This window comes from Paroedura picta, chromosome 8, assembly GCF_049243985.1.
Source record: "Paroedura picta isolate Pp20150507F chromosome 8, Ppicta_v3.0, whole genome shotgun sequence".
Classification (NCBI taxonomy): Eukaryota; Metazoa; Chordata; class Lepidosauria; order Squamata; family Gekkonidae; genus Paroedura; species Paroedura picta.
Window position 1 is genome coordinate 22,787,004 of NC_135376.1, and position 15,591 is coordinate 22,802,594.

A 15,591-nucleotide genomic window follows, 5' to 3' on the forward strand; every position below is an offset into this window, starting at 1 on the left:
TTAAAAACGGAGCCTGCAATAAAACTGAAACAAGATGGTTTGGTTCTGATCAATGCTCCTGAATTCATCATCATAATTAGCACCTACCAATTCTGACCCTCAGACAGAAAAGGTATTCCCCTGAGCAGTTTACATCTTAAAATGGTTCCTCTATGTGAGCAGCTTCCTTTGCATTAAACTAGTCAGAATAGTTTTTGCCAGAAAGAAAAAAAAAAAAGGATGAAGATGGTAATGATTATTATTCAGAGAAGCAAACAACTGCGGTATTTCTTGGCCCTTGGGAGACAGAAGAGCTATTGTAAATTTTTTAAACCAAATTAATTTGAGACAGGTTCACAAGCTGGAATTCTTTTATTCTCCTTGCGTTTGCACTGCATAATCACAACTTCCTGAGTTTACCACTGAGGGTATGCTCAGTCAGCTCTTAGCATCCTCGACTTTTGACAACTAAGATGACTAACTCAGGGGAAAGAAGGGGGTTTCGTTGGGGGCTGGAGATATTTTTACATATTTGATGCTGATTTATGAAAATGCTTCATTACATGCCCTTTAAATTAGCATCCATGAAAGCTATGAAACAATGAGTGGATGGATCGCTCTGAAGACCACTGTTTCCAGTATATTTATTCCAACAAATTGTGCTGGTGGTAAAAGCTGAAAAAATAAAAGCTGAAAAGCTAGATTCCAGTCTAGTAGTGACTTGGATAGCAACAGAATTTTCATCGTATAAGTTTTCAAGAGTTAAAGGTCCCTTTGTCAAATACCTGATGACATATATGTTGAAGAGAACTTTGAATCTCAAAAACATATACCTGAAGAACTTTGTATGTCTAGGTGGTACTAGACTTGCGTCTTCTGACTTGCCTCTTCTGACGTCAACTAACATGGCTACTACTCACTGAAAAGGAATGCTGGCATGTCTTTGCGTGTTTCTTTTTTTTATTTTATATTTTTGCAGGGCTTAGCCTCTGTTCAATACTATCATTCTATTCTGCTGGCATCAGGAAACCCCTGCAAAAACAAACAAAACACAACTTCTTGCATAGAATGGCAAGCCTTTTGTGTCAACAGAAGGCTCTCTGTACTAGTGGAACACCTTGGTGACAGAAGAATGTGCTGAGGCTAGTAGAATGGAATGGTAAAATCTAGCCCATAGGCTTCTATCCTACTACTCTGTTCAGTAAAACTGATCATCTTCTTCCAGCCAAGGGAGCCTTCTGATAGAGGAAGACTCACTTCTGCCAAAGGAAGCCTCCTGAAGCTGGAGTCAAACTTTGCTGATACAAGCCACGGTGGCTACATGCTGACTAAAGTCTATAATCAGCCATGTCAGTGGAATCTGGCCCATGAAAGCAAGCTACATTCTAGATTTAAGAATGTGGAGTACCCCTACAATCATTAATTTCCCATGGAATCATCATTGTATACTCTTGGAATAGGGAACAGAAACTGTGCTTTCACTACGGATTCTATCAGAACAGCTATAGTGAAACAATTTATATACATTACTGTTTATTTATTTGCTTTCTTTACAGACCACCTTTCTCATTGAGACTCAGGGTGGATTAAAAAATATAAACTATATTGCAAATAAAAATTTCTAATGGAATAACTATTCCTTGATTTTTCCCATGTATGGCAATTCCACTTTGTTCAGGGTGTCTACCATCACAGCAATCTTGTTATTTTTATCCCATAGTATGCCAAATGACAGAATAAACCAGATTCTGTTTTAGCAAGAGCACTATATAATTTCCCAGAATTTTTTCTTTAAAAAAACTTTACTGGAAAACCCATATATATCATTGAATTGCTCTTCAAGCTGATAGGTCCACCAGAGAACCATAAATGCTTATAAAAATGAATGTTGATAATTTTAAAAGAATCCTCAGTATTTTACAGCATGTAACACAACTCTGAAATAAATCAGAATAAACGCTATTTCACTTTCTGCATTTTTCCACCATCAGGCATTAGGTACAACAAATAATGGTATGCCTATGTATTGTGTTAGAAGATAATTACTAATGAAAAAATGAGAGCATAGTCCTGAAGCTGATCACAAAAAGATTAGAAGACCAGGACATTCAGATAATAGGCGTATAAACCCAAAGGATCTGTTCACCTGGCCACTGGGACATCCCTTGGTCCTACAAATCAATGCCTCTATATCTTCATATGTTAGATGACTGTTCCCTAAAAATGGCCTTTCTCTTTGCCTGCCTAAATATCTTCCCTTCAAAGCTATCAAGAGGCCGCTTCCTTCAAACCTCCCCGAAACAAGAGAAGGTGTCTGCACTGTTGCAGTGTACTAGATTCCCTTAGCCACCAATTATTCAACTGCCCCAAATGATGTTCCATCATAATCTGGGGGGAGTTATGGGAAAACTGAAGTATCTGTGCACTGATGAGAAACATCTGGTGAAAATGTTGTTGCGTGTAAAGGACCTTTCTCAGATAGTGCAGGGGTAGTCAACCTCCAGATGTTCATGGAATACAATTCCCATGAGGCCCTGCCAGCAAATGCAGATAGTGGACCTTACAAAAATTCTGTCAACTATCTCGAGAACTAATCTGTCTCTGCTGCAGATTGGCTGTACGATATAAGGCTTTATTACTGTTGTCCATATGTCTATGCCCGGAATTTGTTTCTGGTTTAAATTTTGTTTTATGCATATCAAATTTTATGCCAATAAAGGTATCTGAATCTACTAATGAAAAAAAAACAGTAATGCAACACTGATTTTCTGAAAATATATTCCTGGCAAGGATAAGATGGTAACAGCAACAAGGATACTGGCATGAATAAATTCATTGAAGACCATGTAGAGTCACCCAGCTACATACACAAACACGGCTAGTTGACTTGAGAATGTTTCTTGTGAGGCATACCATTTCCAGCAATATTGAGGCAGATGCTCCTAGGAAGCCAACAAGTAAAATGTAATGGAAACTCACCCTCAACCAACCACCCGCCCATTGTTTGCCCATCATCAACAAGCACTCAGCACTTTAATCAGCAGCCTAACTGGAGTTTCTTTCTGAAGCTCAATCCTTCAAAGATGGAGGTCCTATGGCTAAGCAGGAAGGGACCATGCAAAGAAGCATGCCTACCCACTAGATGATATGCAGCTATCAGTGGCTCACTCCACCAGGAACCTGGGTATGATCCTGGATACTTCCCTCTCAATGGAGACTCAGGTCACAAGCTGGCATTCTACCACCTTTGCCAAGCCAAACTACTGGCACCCTACTTGGCCCCAGAACACTTAGCCACAGTGTTCCATGCGACAGTCACCTCTAGACTGGACTTCTGTTAACTTGCTCTACACAGGCCTGTCCTTAGCCTTGATCCAGAAACTACAGCTGGTCCTAAATGCCAGAGTCCTCACAGAAACTCCATGAAGGTTCCACATCTGGTCCATCTTCCAACAACTGCAGTGGCTACCAGTCAAATTCTGGATCAGGCTAAAGGTTCTGGTAATCACCTTCAAGGCCATACATGGTCAGGGCCCAATGTACCTGAGGAACTGTCTTTCTTCCTACACCCCTCAAAGAGCATTGCACTCCACCACCTCCAACTGGCTAGCAATCCCTGGCCCCAAGGAAGCCTGCTTGACCTCAATCAGGGCTAGAGCTTTCTCTGTCCTGGCCCCCATCTGGTGGAACGAGCTCCCAGAATAAATCAGGGCCCTAACAGAACTAAAACTGTTCCGCAGGGCCTGCAAAAGGGTGCTCCTTGGACATGCATTTGGTTAAGGTCGACTGGAACCAACAATACCCACTGGGCCCTTGAACCTCCCTCCCAGGAATCCATTCACCTGACTTGGACAACCATGGACCTGTTTGATTGTTGTTCTGTTGGATTGTTATTATCTTGTTATTATCATTATCATTACCATTGCTGTTATTCTATTCAATATGAAAAACTGCATTTGATGCATAGTTCTTTAGTGTTCCATGTGAACTGCCCTGAGCTTCAAGGGAGGGTGGTATATAAAAGTATTAAATAAATAAAAATAAAATAAAATGAATAAGCATTTACTATGCTTGAAAAGGGACTGCATCCAAACTAACTGTAAATTAGGTTAGGTTTAACACTCAAGATTTCCTTATTCTGCCGGAAACAACATCTTCCCTTTCTGTGATGAAAGTGATTCAACATCTTAATTTCTCATACTACTTCCTATGTCGATTATTCTCCATTTTCACTTAAGCAGAGATACTGAGGTTGCCAGAAGAGACAGAAGATAGGTTGAGCACAGAGCAGAAATAAAGAGGGTCAAGTGGAAAGGTCATTAAACTATGTTTCACAATACAAATTTTACAACTGGACCTGGATTTTTTTCCAAGGAAAAATTCCAGTGGAACTTTAGCCAGCAAAATACAATGCAGGTATTGCATTATTCTGTTGAATATCTCAACTGACATTGATATCAGTTTTCCTAAATCTCGTAGCAAAATACCTTATCAGCAGTATGTGTCATCACGGCCATTTTTCTCCCACTGTAATATGTAGGAGTGCCACTAAAATACTTAAGCTGGAATGATTACGGGTCCAAACTGACAAGTCTTCCTACAAATTACATGAGAAAAGCCTGGAGTACAAAATACCCTCTTCAAGTGTAGTAAATGCTTACAAGTCTCTGTGTTACTTCTTGCCCAGATTACTACTGTCAGACCAAAATAAGTTTGATTCCCCGCTCCTCCACATGCAGCCAGCTGGGTGACCTTGGGCTCACCACAGCACTGATAAAACTGTTCTGTCCGAGCAGTGATATCAGGGCTCTCTCAGCCTCACCCACCCCACAGGGTGTCTGTTGTGGGGAGAGGAAAGGAAAGGTGATTATAAGCCACTTTGAGACTTCTTCTGGTAGAGAAAAGCAGCATATAAGAACCAACTCTTCTTCTTCTTGATCCATATTGCTGTATATGAAGACACTGTCATACAAAGCAGATGCTTTGTATGGGTATTTGTACAACCTGGAGTTAAACAGCCATTAAATCAATACATAGGCCTACATTCTGATACGCTCTGACAGAAAGAAATGGGTGGGAGTGGTTTTATGGAAAAATAACAGGATAAAAAGTAGGAACAGGAAGCAGGAGAGCTATGTTCTGGTCTTTCCTGCTATAAATGTCCTAAATGTTATGGGGAACGATTGTTAAATGGTGGAAGCCACTAAATAATTAAGGTAGAACCCATTTTCCTAATGCTTTTTATGCTAGCCCGAACAGGAAATGTCAGAGAGCATGAGCACAACGACTGGTCATTAGCACACAGGTTTTCTGGTAACTGGGCAGATTACAGTGTTTAGAGTTTTAAAATCTGCTTTTTTATTAAAGAAAAAAAACCTGTACTCATGTGTATGTCTTTGCCTGATTTTTGGCAATGCAATAAAGAAACTGATAATTTGTTTAAGGATTGTCATAATGTAAAGAAGAAAAAGAAGCATGGATAAGCATGGCCAGACTGGCTGACTCGAAGAATGGAGACGCAGCTGATAGACACAGCTGATAGAAGGCAATCTTGGCCACTGTGACAACTTGCTTTTCAAAGAGCAAGGCTGGATTCATGAACACCCAAACTCTTAACCTACTCTGATAAAAGCAAACATTATCTAGCTTTTGCAATTATTACATGGAATAATGCTGTATAATATTATTCTAAAACACACAAGGCAAAATCTAAAAGTGATTCATATATATAATCTATTGGAAAACATTAACATCTTATAAAAATATCATGCCTCTGTTACTAAAGCTGTTTAATGCACAATATTTCCCCTTTATTTAATTTTTTATTCCAGATACCACAAATCGGATTGCAGCTACATTCTAACATTCAGGTAACCGCCACTTGTTAAAGGCCATGAATTCCTACATTAAGTAGGCTGCACAAATGTAGGTAGCCGAGAAGAAGAAAAAAATTATGCCTGCTTTTTCTGTGCATGTGTGGTTGCCATCTCCAGCCTGGGAAATTCCTGCAGATTTGGGTGGAAACTGGGTGAGATGGTGTTTGAGAATGACAGGGAAAGCCCACCTACTTCCAAATGGCCCTGTCTGCTAAATATGGTCTTCAGGCTGCAGAACAGGAATCACTAAAATTGAATTAGAAATATAGTAAGATGGACCAGTCCAGAACACCATGAATATATGGAAATAGGTCTTTAGTCCAGTACACTGATTATTGGTATCATCTATTAGCATGCATCATCTGGCTCTGGCTTTTAGTGTCTTTAAAGTTCTCTTATACCTAGCAATCTTATACCTAGCAATCCCAATTTTGACATTTCTCACAATACCTTCCCTTCAGCAGTTTTCATGGCTGTTCATGTTATCTTTGAATTTTAAAATTCCTAGCCCTAATACATTGTTCACTGGATGGCTTACGCTGTATGACTTTTTGTTTCTCTTTCATTGCTCTGTAATCTGTATTGAATTTCAGTCAGAACGTAGAATTATAAATAAGCTAAGAAAATTAAGGTGATCAGATTGTCCCACTCTTGGAGGAACATCTGGGGACACCTGGCAAATTGTACTTATGTTGAAATTTAAAATATATATCACAATACTATTTTTGAGTTCTATGAAAAATTTTGTTGCTCCATATAGACCAAATTTTTAATCAAGAACCTCCCCGGTTAATGGTGTTCCGCTTTACCAATGTTAAAATCTGGTCACTTTAAAGTAAATATAAAATAAATTAGCGTCTTCAGGCTGCCACCTGATGGTGTCCCCCCCACTTAGACTCTCCCATTGGTATTAATCAGACTCCAAACCTTCTCCATCTTGGCTCACACTCTGTGGAATGGGTTCCCTGAATGAGATCAATGGAGATCCCAAGTCAGAGATTTGTAGGAGGTACTGCAACTCTTGGTATTCACTATAGCTTTTGATGGGCTAGGAATAATGAGAATCTTCATTGTGGGAGGAGAGATTGGGGGTTTGTTATTTTATTTTGCACTGTTTCAGTTATTACTGTGTCTTTTTGAATCAAGAGCAAAGGTGGGATATAATTATTTAAAGAAATAAATAAGGAAATTGTGAAAGGAACCAACATTTTCCATTTTAGATCCCAGAACATTTTTATTTATATATAGCCACAAAATGCCTCAAAGACATCCAGAAAGAAAAAGGACTTGCAAGGTATGTGTATGTGTAAAGTGTTCTCATGCTATAGCCGACTTAACAGCAACCCCATAGGGTTTTCAAGGCAAGAGATGAACAGAAGTGGCTTGCCGTTGCCTCCACATAGTAAAACTAGACTTCTTTGGTGGTCTTCCACCGAAATACTAACCAGGGACAACCCCACTCAGCTTTTGAGATCTGATGAGATTGGGCTAGCTTGACAAACAATGTAGAACTGGCAAAGAAGGCCCAAAATTAGACCCACTGTTTTAGCAATTGGATACACACCACAAGAACTGGAAGCATACCAACTCCTTATAAGCTGTGTTACATGACTAGCATGTTGTACTTGGCCTTGTGGGTCACAGTTGGTACAAGTGTGATAAGTTATCTCAGAATTAACATGTGTTCTAAATCAATCCCAGGAAAGCACCTTGCATTCCTTCTCAGGGACTCCAAGTTTATAAAAACAAAAAACCTTCAACTGAAAATGACTTCCAGATTTTCAACAAACATAAGTGAATGAAATGATTATCCTTCACAAATGAAGCCACTATTTAGAATTTTGATTGATTAAAAAAACACCCAAAATACACAATTACAAATCTGCATTTTCAGGTTTTGAAACTGAAACTGAATTACTGTGCTGTTCATTTTAAAAGCTGGAAGTCATACTGGACCCTAGTAAAATCCAAAATCAAAATCCATGTAATACTTTTTATAGACCAATATAACACATTGGGTAAGCTTTTGATTTCACCAGAAATCCTCACCAGGCTTGATGTTAAGGGACGGGCAGACAAACCCATCTTTCTGGCCACAGTGGAATCTCTGTCTACATTTTGTGTATGATACAGTAATTAGCAGATGCCAATGGGTACAGGGTGTGACTAGCTAGTATCAAACTGCACCCTAGTCAGGTGGAAAGAGGTAGCAAAAATCCATCGAGTTGAAAATATTATAATCATGAGTTGATCATTTTCTTCTGGCAAACAAATAATATATTCAAATAGGACTGTTCTGTGAATACTTTGTATTAATGTCTGGGCTGTACTATGGTTAGATGAGCAGGATTGTTGTTGTTGTTAGGTGCGAAGTTGTGTCCAACCCATCGAGACCCCATGGACAATGATCCTCCAGGCCTTCCTGTCCTCTACCATTCTCCAGAGTCCATTTAAGTTTGCACCTACTGCTTCAGTGACTCCATCCAGCTACCTCATTCTTTGACACTTGGCCTTCCTTATGGTTTAACTTTCACAGCCATAACTTACAACTGGGAAGACCATAGCCTTGACTATTTGCACTTTTGTTGGCAGGATGATGTCTCTGCTTTTTAGGATGCTGTCTAGATTTGCCATAGTTTTCCTCCCCAGGAGCAAGCGTCTTTTAATTTCTTTGCTGCAGTCCCCATCCGCAGTGATCTTGGAGCCCAGGAAAATAAAATCTGTCACTACCTCAATTTCTTCCCCATCTATTTGCCAGGATTTGAGAGGGCCAGATGCCATGATCTTCGTTTTCTTGATGTTGAGTTTCAAGCCAACTTTTGCACTCTCCTCCTTCACCCATATCAACAGGCTCTTTAGTTCATCTTCACTTCACAGAGCAGGATTATGAGTATACTAATCTAAGTATTAGCAAGACATATTAAGTGGTACAGAAATTACATAGGGTCCTACTTACAATATGCTATATACAACATTAAAGAACACAAGTCCCAATTATTTATCCAAATATGCTTGTAATACCTATTTTGTACTCTGCAGCCTTATTACTTGAGCAAAAATGCTTTCTTGAATAGTTCAGTTTTGCATAGGTTACTATATTCATTTCAGCAACCTTAAGATCTCAAACCAGTGATCCATGAATGGGCAGAAGAAGATCTACTACACATTTTAGGGTAATCTGGAACCTTAAAACCCATCATCATTAATTGCCTGCACAATTATCTAAGAAAGACATAATACCATTAGGAAAGAGAAAGTGACACAAACACAAGAGGAAAGAAACAATGCAGCTATCAGAGGCTCAGAAGAAGAGATCCAATTGTAGACACGGTAAGACTCAGCCACACTTCAAAAGCTTCATAAATCTTTACAGCATCTTGGCTGAAAATATACATTAAAATGTTTGTTAGGCTTTTATAGTGGCCCTGAACCTTAGAGGAGGGTGGCATAAGGAAGGAAAGAATCTTACGATGGAACTTAAGGTTCCAGATAACCCTAAAATGTTAATAGATCAACTAATGCTTATTCATACACGACAGACTCAGATCTAGGGTTGGGCGCTTGTGCACCCGAAGCGACCGGTCTCTCCCGGCGCAGCCAATGCCGTGTCACGGGGGGCACGGGCATCAGCGCGCCAGCAGGCGCATACAAGCTGCGCCGGGAGAGGCTGGCCGCTTCAGGCACTGAAGCGCCCAACTCTACCAGATCTTCTTACAGTTGTTAAAATGAAAATATCAAAAACTTGAAAAAGCAACTGAATGTAAAAACCTTTATTAATATGGTCTGGCAAGCAGTTAAGCTATCCAAACTGACAGAATTGGTGTATTTAAGAGATAGTAGCTCTCTTTCCTAGATGCCATTATTTTTAATTTTTGCAGTTGGTTTACAATTTTTATAATTGTTTAACATTACTGTAATTTCTTAGAATGACAACATTTGACTTTGTAGTGGGCAGAATGGAATGAGATCAAGCAGTACAGTAGGTGAAAGCTTCAGCACAGTTTTTCAGCATCACAAGACATGGCTGTTGACATTGTGGTAAGTCAGCTTTGAAAGACAAGAAAAGACTCAGGAATCGAACGACTATTTTAAGAATGCTTTGTGTTCCCTTGGGTCTTTTTTACAAACGTTTGTTCTGTAGGCCTTCCAAACACAAAGGACATACTAGCAGAAGATATGTGAACCTATGGTGGAGCTTGTCAATTACTCAGTCAGAAGTATACAATATCCATAGAAGTTAGTAACTCTTATGGCATCTGATATTTTCAAACCAGATAGACAGTTAGTTATTCCAAGATTACTCACTAATTTTAACAAAAAAACACTAACTTTTTGTATCCTAGAATTAAAGGTTCTGGCATTTCATTTTATTAATCTTGCCATTTGTCACCCACAGATGTTAAACCCTTCCCCGTGACCCCATTTTCCCACCTTTGAGAAATTGAGGAATAAGAGGGAAAATAGCCAGAAAATATTCTCCATAGTGACACACAATGGCATGCAAAAGTCCATAAACAACTAGAGAAATACCAAGTGTTATCTGGAAGGGACATCACATCCTCTCTAAGTGCCACCCTCCCCAGACTCTGCCCTCAAAATATCATAGGCAATGCTGGTAATCCTATGTATAACCCTGACATATCTTGGGCCCAATGTATATTGAGATAAATACTCCTAAAATAATTTGGTATTAAATATTAGATTTTGGTAGCCTGGGGTTAAAAGTTCTTTAACACATTTTCCCATCCCTGACCATAAAATGAAACACTCTTAGCTTTGTATTGTTTCATTCCCCCCCCCCTTCTCCCTCCACATTTCAAACTCCCATGACCAAGGGATGGAAACAGACCTCCATTTGTAAAATTTCCAGAACAGGCAAATTGTGCAAAATGCCATCCACTGTGTGTCTATTGTCTAGACAAAACTGAGACAAATGTATACAAGCTAAAGTGTTCCTGAACAGCACAAATGGTGATAACATGACTTTATCATTAGACTATACTGATTATTAAAACTGACTTCAGAAAACCCTTAGTAGCATAATATCCAGGTAATCCAAAGAGTCTGGATGGTGGGCAAATTATTTGGGATAAATATCATATTGCAGTGCAGTCAAATGTAATTCAACACATAACAGGGATCAAACCTATTTAGAAATTAATTGGATGAAGGAATAGAGGGGGTTCTTATTAAATTGCAGATGGCACTAAACTGGGAGGGGTAGCAAACACACCAGAATACACAACGAAATTGACAGGCTAGAAAACAGGGCTAAAATGAATAAAATTAATTTATATAGTGATAAACATAGTTCTTCATTTAGGTAGGAAAAACCATATGCATCACAATAGGATGTGTGAGACTTGTCTTGGCAATAGTACGTGTGGAAAGTATTTGACAGTCTTAGCAGACTATACATTGAACATGAGTCAGCAGTACGATTTGGTAACTTAAAAGGCAAACAGGATTCTGGGTTGTATTAAACTAAGTACAGCGTCCAGGTCATGCAAGGTAATGTTACCGCTTTACTCAATTCTGGTAAGACCTCTGGAATACTGTGTTCAGTTTTGGGCACTACAACTGAAGAAAAATGTAGAGAAATTGGAGCATGTCCACGGGAGGGCTACAAAGCTGGTGAGGGGTTTGGAGATCAAGTTGTATGAGGAAAGGTTGAGGGAGCTTGGTCTGTTTAGCCTGGATAGAAAGCGACCCAGAGGTGATACGATAACCATCTTCAAATTCTTGAAGGGCTGTCCTACAGAAGATGGAGCAAAGTTGTTTTCTGTTGCCCCAGAGGGTCGGAGCAGAACCAATGGAATGAAATTAATTCAAAAGAATTTTTGTCTAAACATCTTGAAAAAGTTCCTGACAGCTAAAGAGCATCCTCAGTGGAACAGGCCTCCTCGGTAAGTGATGAGTTCTCCTTCCTTGGACGTTTTTAAGCAGAAGCTAGACCAGAGGTAGTCAAACTAAGGCCCTCCAGATGTCCATGGACTACAATTCCCATGATAATTGTAATCCATAGACATCTGGAGGGCCACAGTTTGACTACCCCTGGGCTAGACAGTCATCTGACAGAAATGCTGATTTTGTGAACTTAGACAGTTGTTAAAGCGGTTAGTTGAGCCCTGTCAAGGATCAGGAGTCATAGCGCCTCATCTGGGGCAAGCCGACAGCCAGAGGACCTCCGTCTTATCTGGATTCAACTTGCTCCACTTGAGCCAGTCTGTCACTGCCTCTAGGCAGCTGGTCAATGCTCACATGAATGACTGTCCATTAACATATACAGCTGAATGTCATGAGCATACTGGTAGAACCCTAGTCCAAAACTTTGGATTAGCTGGCTGAAAGGGCAAATGTAGATGTTAAATAACATCAGGGAGAGAATGGCTCCCTATGTCACCCCACAAGTTAGTGCACGCCACTGGGAGATACCATTCGCAACTGCCACCCTCTATCCCCAAAATAGCCATTGCAAGGCTATGCCCTGTATCCCTGCATCGGTTAGTCTCTGGGCAAGCAGCCCATGATCAACCATGTTGACCACTACTGTGAGATCTAAGAGAATCAGTAGCACCAACCCACTTAGATCCAGTTTCCTTCCAAGAATGTCTATAAGGACGATCAGAGCTATCTCTACTCCATGACCAGGCCTGAAGCCAGAATGGAAAAGGTCAAGGGTTGATGTTTCCAACAGAAAGCTCTGCAGTTCTTCCATGATTGCACACTCAGCTACCTTCCTTAGGTCTGGCAGGTACAATACCAGGTGGTAGTTGGCTGGCATTATCCAGCATTGATTTTTATTCAAAAGCAGTCTCACCACTGCTTCCTTCAGTTTCTCCAAGAAAATCTCTGACAGCAGGAATAAGTTGATGATGTTCCAGATTGGGACCTGTATCCTTTCATCAAGGCTTTCATCACCCACAAGGAGCATGGGTCCAGGCAGCACGTGACAGGCCAAACTGCTGACAGAACTCTGTCCACATCAGCTAGGAAGAATGGACTGAAACGGTTCAAAATTGGACCCTGAGATAGCTAAGGGGTCTCTAGTTCACTACCTGCATTAATTTCGGCTTAAAAGTCCTGGCAAAGCAACAAGATTTTCTCTGCAAAAAAAGCTCACAAAAGCCTCACAGCTAATAGCCAATTTAGAAATTTCTAGTCCACTCACTAGGGACATCAATGACCAAATTGTTTTGAATAATTATGCAGGGCAGGAGCTAGTAGAGGCAACAGAGGCTGTGACCTCTTCGTTCTTCGCAGTTTTCACTGCATCTCATAAGCATTCATTTAGCCTACATGAAACACTAGGTAGGATGGTGACATACAAGACGCATAACAACTCTCTGTTTCTGGTGGGCATGAAACATATTTGCATGCTCATGCTTCTCTGGTGTCTTGCGCCTCCAAGTCCCCCTTCATGCTAATCACAATTCTAGAGTTCCTGATCTGATCAAGTTTCACTTCACCGTGATGCAAAAATGCAGGTTTATCACCAAATTGACAAGATCCATCCAGTTTTATCAGCATGGTGGAACGCTCTGCCCGAGATCAGGGCCCTCTGGGATCTCACAGAATTCCGGTGGCCCTGCAAAAGTGAGCTGTTCCACCAGGCCTACGGTTGAGGCCAGCCAAGGAATACTGACCTCCCTTCATGAAACACCCACCAATGGAGACCCCTCCAAAATCTATAAGACTTTATAGGGAATTAGTATTAGGAGGTGGGTTTAAATTGTAATACTGTTACTTATTGTATAATTTTATTGTGCATGCTTTTATAATGTTGTTATCTGCTTCAAGCTGAGAGGATGGGGCAGTATACCAATATTTATTTTATTGTAAAAAAATTAATATAAATGTGAGATATAGAAGTATTATTTCAGAGTACATTCAGGCCTAAAACATTATCTTCTTAAAGCTGGTGAACTATGTTTGACTCATAAAGTACCAGATGCTTAAAGAATGCTGTTTGATACCCATATTAGAAAAGATTTTTTTAAATTGTGCAATAACTAGAATCAATTCATTAACTAAAGTTTTTTTATTCCCTTTCCTGGAGCAATTTCTTAAACTCAGAAAAAAAAATATCTTTAAAAACCTCCAAAGCATGTAGGCGTTACTTGCCTCATCACTTTATATAGCAAACACTTATCTGTTGTTACACTTAAAATCTGAGCTATTTATATGTATGTTATTGAGTACTCTACTTTATTCATATGCTTCCACCTTTACAAAAGCAGTCTCATACTTAATGGAAAAATCAAATACAAGTGTGGTAGTTTTCATACAAAATGTAGTAGAGCATCTGCTTGATATGCAGAAGGTCCTAGGTTCAACCCCCAACATCTCCATTCAAAATAGTTGTATAATAACAGAAGAGCCTTCCTGTCCTCCCCAGGGTGACCACTCTATGGGATTGGCACACAGCAAAACCACAATTTTAAAAAAATATATCTATACATATCTATACATGTCTGTCTGACTGTCTGTATGTATGTATGTATGTATTACAGTTGATGGAGTGGTAGTCAATAGCTTCTTATGTTATTCCCCCCAAAGTACATTAAAATCAAAGGATCAGAACATGCTCAGAGTGCCCAGACCAAAAGAAGTAAGACTGGTGGGATACACTCCCTGGTGAGATCAGGGCCCTCTGGGACCTTCTACAGTTCCAAAGGGCTTGTAAGACAGAGCCTATGGTTGAGGTCAGGAATTAACATGGAAGAAACACTGGCCTCCCTGCCTACAAAATATTGACTTAGCCAATATAAACTAAACCCTCTCAGTAAGATTTTTAAGGTGGCAGTAATAAATATAATTTATATATTGTTTTAATTATGTAAATTATATTATTTGTTTTATTTATTTATGTTTCAATTTATATAACACCCCTCCCACACATTGGCTCTTGGTGGTTCACAACAATAAAACCAAAATAAAATCCCCTAAAAACAATATACCCCTATAAACCTCTACTTGTTGCAACAATCCTACCTCTCTCCCCTACTCAACAGACCTTTGCTGTAACCAGTGTTCTGGGGGGAGAACAGGGGAGCTGATGGATCATCCCAACCCTTGCCTCAACCAAAGACCTGGTAAAGAACTCAGTCTTTCAGGCCCTGCAGAACTGAGACAGTTCCATCAGGGCCCTTAGCTCTCCTGGGAGCTCATTCCACCAGGCAGGAGCCAGGACTAAGGAGGCCCTGGCCCTGATTGAGGCTAAGCGAACCTCCCTCGGACCAGGGACCTCCAACAGATTCAAACTCACAGAACAAAGTGCCCTGCGGGGTACATGAGATAGGCAGTCCTGCATATATGAGGGGCCCAGATCATGAATGGACTTAAAGGTTAACAGCAGAACCTTCATCCTGATCTGGGTCACAACTGGTAACCAATGCAGCTGCCTCAACACAGGCTGGATATGTGCCCTCCTAGATGTTCTCATGAGGACCCTAGCAGCCATATTTTGCATCAGCTGAAATTTCTGGGTCAGGGACAAGGGTAGGCCTGCGTGGAACGAATTACAGAAGACTAGTCTTGAGGTGACCACTGCATGGATAACGGTGGCCAAGCAATCTGACGATAGGTAGTAGCTTTGCATGGCGCAGATGGAAGAACACCATGGGCACTACAGCTGTGACCTGGGACTCCATAGAAAGGGAGGCACCCAGGATCACCCCCCAGATTCCTGGAAAAGGGCAAGATGTGCATCCCTGCCAAGGTGTGTGGGTGTACT

General features: G+C 40.3%; 1 protein-coding gene across 10 annotated transcripts in view; it reads right to left on the reverse strand.

Moving 5' to 3' along the window:
* MBNL1 (muscleblind like splicing regulator 1) overlaps positions 1 to 15,591 on the reverse strand; it is a 186,263-nt gene that overhangs the window by 160,189 nt on the left and 10,483 nt on the right. The gene's annotated exons all lie outside the window — the stretch shown is intronic.